Below are 8,703 nucleotides of genomic sequence, written 5' to 3' on the forward strand. Positions count from 1 at the left end.
TCATACACCTCATACACCTCATAGACACCACATACACCCTACATATACTACATACACCTCATACACACCATACACACCTCATACACACCACATACACCTCATACACACCACAAACACCGCATACACACCACATACACACCACATACACACCACATACACCACATACACACCATATACAACACAAACACACCACATGCACCTCATAAACACCACATACACCAAATACACCACATACACACCACAAACACCATAAACACACCACATACACCACATACACACCACATACACCTCATACACACCACATACAGCACATACACCTCATACACACCACAAACACCGCATACACACCACATACACCACATACACATCAAATACACCACATACACCTCATACACACCTCATGCACACCTCATACACCACATTAAGCTCATACACCTCATACACACCACAAACACCGCATACAAACCACATACACCTCATACACCACATACACACAACATACACACCTCATACACACCACATACACCACATACACACCACATACACCACGTACACCACATACACATCACATACACCACATACACCTCATACACACCTCATACACACCTCATACACCACATGCACGTCATACACACCAAATACACCAAATACACCACATACACCTCATACACACCACATACACCTCATACACCACATACACACCTCAAACACACCACATACACCACATACACACCACAAACACCACATACACACGACATACACCACATACACCTCATACACACCTCATACACCTCATACACACCACATACACACCACATACACCTCATACACACCACAAACACCATATACACACCACATACACCATATACACACCACATACACCTCATACACACCACATACACCACATACACCTCATACACACCACATATACCTCATACACACCACGTACACCTCATACACCTCATAGACACCACATACACCCTACATACACCACATACACCACATACACCTCATAAACACCACACACACCTCATACACACCTCATACACACCACATACACCTCATACACACCACACACACCTCATACACACCTCATACACCACATACACCTCATACACCACCTACACCACATACACACCTACAAACACACCACATACACACCACATACACCAAATACAAGACATACACACCACATAAACCTCATAAACACCACATACACCTCATACACACCTCATACACCACATACACACCTCATACACACCAAATACACCACAAACACACCACATACACCTCATACACACCAAATACGCCACATAAACACCTCATAAACATCATATACACCACGTAAACCACATACACACCACATAAACCTCATAGACACCACAAACACCACATACACACCACATACACACCACATACACCTCATACACACCAAATACACCTCATACACCACATACACACCATATACAACACAAACACACGACATGCACCTCATAAACACCACATACACCTCATACACACCAAATACACCACATACACCTCATACACACCACATACACGTCATACACACCAAATACAACACATACACACCTCATAAACATCATACACACCACGTACACCACATACACACCACATACACCTCATACACACCACAAACACCGCATACACACCACATACACCTCATAAACACCACATACACCTCATACATCACATACACCACATACACACCTCATACACGATGTACACCACGTACACACCACATACACCACAAACAACTCATACACACCTCATACACCACATTAACCTTATGCACCACATACACAACAAATACACCTCATACACACCTCATACAGCACATACACACCTCACACACAGCACATACACCAAATACACACCAGATACACCACATACACCACATACACCTTATACACACCACATACACCAAATACACCACATACACCACATACACACCACCTACACCTCATACACCACATACACACCTCAAACACAACACATACACCACATACACACCACAAACAACACATACACACAACATACACCACATACACCTCATACACACCTCGTACACCTCATACACACCACATACACACCACATACACCTCATACACACCACATATACCTCATACACACCACGTACACCACATACACCTCATACACACCACATACACCACATACACACCACGTACACCACATACACACCACATACACACCACATACTCCTCATACGCACCACATCCACGACATACACACCACATACACCTCATACACACCACATACACCTCATACACACCACATACACCACATGCACACCACATACACAACATATACACCACATACACCTCATACACACCACATACACCACAAACACCTCATACACACCACATACACCAAATACACCTCATACACACCACAAACACCATATACACACCACATACACCTCATACACACCACATACACCTCATACACACCACATTCACCACATACACCTCATACACACCACAAACACCATATACACACCACATACACCACATACACACCACATACACCTCATACACATCACATACACACCTCATACACCACATGCACACCACATACACAACATATACACCACATACACCGCATACACACCACATACACGTCATACACACCACATACACACCTCATACACCACATGCACACCACATACACAACATATACACCACATACACCTCATACACACCACATACACCACAAACACCTCATACACACCACATACACCAAATACACCACATATACACCACATACACATCAAATACACCACATACACCAGATAGACACCTCATACACCACATATACCTCATACACACCACATACACCTCATGAACACCTCAAACACCACATACACACCAGATACACCTCATACACACCAAATACACCTCATACACCTCATACACACCACATACACCACATAAACACCACATACACCAGATACACACCAAATACACCAAATACACCACATACACCTCATACACACCACATACACCTCATACACCACATACACACCTCAAACACACCACATACACCACATACACACCACAAACACCACATACACACGACATACACCACATACACCTCATACACACCTCATACACCTCATACACACCACATACACACCACATACACCTCATACACACCACAAACACCATATACACACCACATACACCATATACACACCACATACACCTCATACACACCACATACACCACATACACCTCATACACACCACATATACCTCATACACACCACGTACACCTCATACACCTCATACACACCACATACACCCTACATACACCACATACACCACATACACCTCATACACACCACACACACCTCATACACACCTCATACACACCACATACACCTCATACACACCACACACACCTCATACACACCTCATACACCACATACACCTCATACACCACCTACACCACATACACACCTACAAACACACCACATACACACCACATACACCAAATACAAGACATACACACCACATAAACCTCATAAACACCACATACACCTCATACACACCTCATACACCACATACACACCTCATACACACCAAATACACCACAAACACACCACATACACCTCATACACACCAAATACGCCACATAAACACCTCATAAACATCATATACACCACGTAAACCACATACACACCACATAAACCTCATACACACCACAAACACCACATACACACCACATACACACCACATACACCTCATACACACCAAATACACCTCATACACCACATACACACCATATACAACACAAACACACGACATGCACCTCATAAACACCACATACACCTCATACACACCAAATACACCACATACACCTCATACACACCACATACACCTCATACACACCAAATACAACACATACACACCTCATAAACATCATACACACCACGTACACCACATACACACCACATACACCTCATACACACCACAAACACCGCATACACACCACATACACCTCATAAACACCACATACACCTCATACATCACATACACCACATACACACCTCATACACGATGTACACCACGTACACACCACATACACCACAAACAACTCATACACACCTCATACACCACATTAACCTTGTGCACCACATACACAACAAATACACCTCATACACACCTCATACAGCACATACACACCTCACACACAGCACATACACCAAATACACACCAGATACACCACATACACCACATACACCTTATACACACCACATTCACCAAATACACCACATACACCACATACACACCACCTACACCTCATACACCACATACACACCTCAAACACAACACATACACCACATACACACCACAAACAACACATACACACAACATACACCACATACACCTCATACACACCTCGTACACCTCATACACACCACATACACACCACATACACCTCATACACACCACATATACCTCATACACACCACGTACACCACATACACCTCATACACACCACATACACCACATACACACCACGTACACCACATACACACCACATACACACCACATACTCCTCATACGCACCACATCCACGACATACACACCACATACACCTCATACACACCACATACACCTCATACACACCACATACACCACATGCACACCACATACACAACATATACACCACATACACCTCATACACACCACATACACCACAAACACCTCATACACACCACATACACCAAATACACCTCATACACACCACAAACACCATATACACACCACATACACCTCATACACACCACATACACCTCATACACACCACATTCACCACATACACCTCATACACACCACAAACACCATATACACACCACATACACCACATACACACCACATACACCTCATACACATCACATACACACCTCATACACCACATGCACACCACATACACAACATATACACCACATACACCTCATACACACCACTTACATGACATATACACCTCATACCCCTCATACACCACGTACACCACATACACACCAAATACACCTCATACACACCTCATACACCACATACACACCTCATACACCACATACACACCTCATACACACCACATACACACCTCATACACACCACATACACCACATACACACCACATACACCAGATACACACCTCATACACCACATATCCCTCATAAACACCACATACACCTCATACACACCTCAAACACCACGTACACACCAGATACACCTCATACACACCTAATACACCTCATACACACCACATACACCACATACACCTCATACACACCACATACACCACATACACCTCATACACACCACAAACACCACATACGAACCACATCCACTACATACACACGACATACACCTCATACACACCACATACACCTCATACACACCACATACACCTCATACACCACATGCACACAACATACACACCTCATACACACCACATACATGTATGTGACGAATAAACCGAACTTGAACTTGATACACACCTCATATACCATGTACACCACATACACACCACATACAGCACATACACCTCATACACACCTCATGCACACCTCATACACCACATTAACCTCATACACCTCATACACACCACAAACACTGCATACACACCCCATACACCTCATACACCACATACACACAACATACACACCTCATACACACCACATATACCACATACACACCTCATACACACCACATACACCACATACACAACTCATACACCTCATATACCATGTACAACACATACACACCACATACACCACATACACCTCATACATACCTCATACACCACATTAACCTCACACACCTCAAACATACCACATACACCACATACACACCACAAACACCACATGCACATGACATACACCACATACACCTCATACACACATCATACACCACATACACACCACATGCACACCACATACACCTCATACGTACCACATCCACTACATACACACCACATACACCTCATACACACCACATACACCTCATACACACCACATACACACGTCATACACCACATGCACACCACATACACACCACATACACACCACATACACACCACATACACCACATACACCTCATACACACCACATACACCACATACACCTCATACACACCACATACACCACAAACACCGCATACACACCACATACACCTCATTCACCAAATACACCTCATACACACCACAAACACCGCATACACACCACATACACCTCATACACACCACATACACACCTCATACACCACATGCACACCACATACACCACATACACACGACATACACCTCATACACATGACATACACCACATACACCTCATACACACCACAAACACCGCATACACACCAGATACACCTCATACACACGGCATACACCTCATACACCACATACACACAACATACACACCTCATACACACCACATACACCACATACACACCTCATACACCTCATATACCATGTACACCACATACACACCACATACACCACATACACCTCATACACACCACATACACCTCATACACACCACATTCACACCTCATACACCACATGCACACCACATACACACCACATACACCACATACACACCACATACACCTCATACACACCACATACACCACATACACAACAGATACACCTCATACACACCGCATACACCTCATACACCACATACACACAACATCCACACCTCATACACACCACATACACACCACATACACACCTCATACACCTCATATACGATGTACACCACACACACACCACATACACCACATACACCTCATACATACCTCATACACCACATTAACCTCATACACCTCATACACACCACAAACACCGCATACACACCACATACACCTCATACACCACATACACACAACATTCACACCTCATACACACCACATACACCACATACACACCTCCTACACCTCATACACCACGTACACCACATGCACATCACTTACACCACATACACACCTCATGCACACCACATACACCTCATACACACCACATACACCACATACACCTCATACACACCACATACACCAAATACACCTCATACATACCACACACACCTCATACACACCACTTACACCACATACACACCACATACACCAGATACACACCTCATACACCACATATACCTCATAAACACCACATACACACCTCATACACATGATACACACCACATACACCTCATACACACCACATACACACCTCATACACCACATACACACCACATACACCACATACCCCACATACACCTCATACACCACATACACACCACATGCACCACATACACACCTCACACACCACATATACACCACATACACCTCATACACACCACATACACCTCATACACACCTCATAAACCACATACACACCACATACACCTCATCCACACCACATACACACCACATACACCTCATACACCTCATACACACCTCATACACCACATACACACCACATGCACACAACATAAACCTTAAAGGCACCAAGTACACACCACATACACCTCATACACCACATACACACCACATACACCATATACACACTTCATACATGACAGACACACCTCATACACAGCACATACACCACATACACAGCACATACACCACATACACCTCATACACACCCCATACACACCTGTTACACCACATACACCACATACACACCTCATACACACCTCATACACACCTCATACACAACATACACACCTCATACACAACAAATACACCACATACACACCTCATGCACACCTCATACACACCACATACACCTCATAGACAACTTACACACCACATACACCTCATACACCACATACACCACATACACACCACAAACACCACGTACACATGACATACAACACATACTCCTCATACACACCTCATACACACCTCATACACCACATGCACACCACATACACACCACCTACACCACATATACCTCATACACACCACATACACCAAATACACCTCATAGACACCACAAACACCGTATACACACCACATACACCTCATACACCACATACACACAACATACACACCTCATACACACCACATACACGACATATACACCTCATACCCCTCATACACCACGTACACCACATACACACCAAATACACCTCATACACACCTCATACACCACATACACACCTCATACACCACATACACACCTAATACATACCACATACACACCTCATACACACCACATACACCACATACACACCACATACACCTCATACACACCACATACACCACATACACAACAGATACACCACATACACCTCATACACACCACATACACCTCATACACACCACATACACACCTCATACACCACATGCACACCACATACACACCACATACACACCACATACACCACATACAGCACATACACAACAGATACACCTCATACACACCGCATACACCACATACACACAACATCCACACCTCATACACACCACATACACACCACATACACACCTCATACACCTCATATACGATGTACACCACACACACACCACATACACCACATACACCTCATACATACCTCATACACCACATTAACCTCATACACCTCATACACACCACAAACACCGCATACACACCACATACACCTCATACACCACATACACACAACATT

The sequence above is a fragment of the Electrophorus electricus genome, chromosome 1 (genome assembly GCF_013358815.1).
Source record: "Electrophorus electricus isolate fEleEle1 chromosome 1, fEleEle1.pri, whole genome shotgun sequence".
NCBI classification, from domain to species: Eukaryota; Metazoa; Chordata; class Actinopteri; order Gymnotiformes; family Gymnotidae; genus Electrophorus; species Electrophorus electricus.